A 1,250-nucleotide genomic window follows, 5' to 3' on the forward strand; every position below is an offset into this window, starting at 1 on the left:
CAGAAAGAAATACTAGTGCTAGCACACAGAAAAATGATTTCCATTAGAGCCATCATTCTTGCTTTTAAGAGGCTCCTGCCAGACACGGTGGTGCACTCCTTTAAACCCAACATTTGGGAGGCACAGGTGGGTGGGTGTCTGTGAGTTTGAGGTTAGCCTGGTCTACATGGTGAGTTCCAAGACACTGAGACAAAAAGATAAAGATGAGATGAGTTAAGAGATACAGAAACAGAGAGCCAGGCAGACAGGTAGAAGTTTCTCCTCTGGTACTGGAGCCACTCAGAGGCTGAGTCAAGTGTACACGCCATCCTGAAATACAGAGAGGTGCAGGCCAGAACCCCAGTGCCTATATATCACTGTCTAAGTAAGTCTGTTACAAACATCTATTCTTCCTGTTACTTTACTTCTAAACTCCTGCAAAAGAAAAACAGTAAAAGCTTCACCAAATAAAGAAATGTCAGTACAGCTGGGTGCTGGTGGCATACCTCTTTAATCCCAGCAGGACTCAGGAGGAAGAGGCAGGCAGATCTCTTGAGTTCAAGGACAGCCTGATATACAGAGTGAGTTCCAAGACAGCCAAAGCTACACAGAGAAGCCCTGTCTCAAAAACAAAGAGGGGGGAGGAGGGCTGGAGAGATGGCTCAGCAGTTAATCGCACTCACTGCTCTTGCAGAGGACCTACCTGGGTATAGTTCCCTGCACCACATGCCTCACACCAGATGCACTTTTCTGGCCTCTGGCAGGCACTCCCCAAGTACACATACATAGCATGCAAAAAAAACACTCATACTCATAAAATAACAAAATTAATTTTCTTAATTTATTCTTTAATTTCAGTGTACTAGTGTCAGTTTTCTGCTTTTTGTAAAAAAAAAAAAAAAAGAAAGAAAAAAGAAAAAATCTTTATTTATTGCCAATGGTAGTATCATTTTAGGAAGGAAACAGGCTATTTTAATATCTTTCCCTACATATCATTATAAAGGGGATGGCAAACCCATTTAGTGGCAAAAACTGCCTGCTTTCTTAGTGTTTTACCGCCTTTTATTTGTATTGTCAGTGACAGCTTTCATTCAGCAGAATTGAGTTTCTGCAGCAAACACCGTATGTGGCATGCCAAGTGTAAGCATTTCCTAGCTGGCTCTTTCAACACAGTTTACCCAAGACGTGCAGTTGAAATGTTACCGTGCCATACTAAGTAAAACTTCACCTAAAGCAAAGCAAATAACACAAAAATCCAATGACATGCTTGC

This window comes from Rattus rattus, chromosome 3 (genome assembly GCF_011064425.1).
Source record: "Rattus rattus isolate New Zealand chromosome 3, Rrattus_CSIRO_v1, whole genome shotgun sequence".
Lineage (NCBI taxonomy): Eukaryota > Metazoa > Chordata > Mammalia > Rodentia > Muridae > Rattus > Rattus rattus.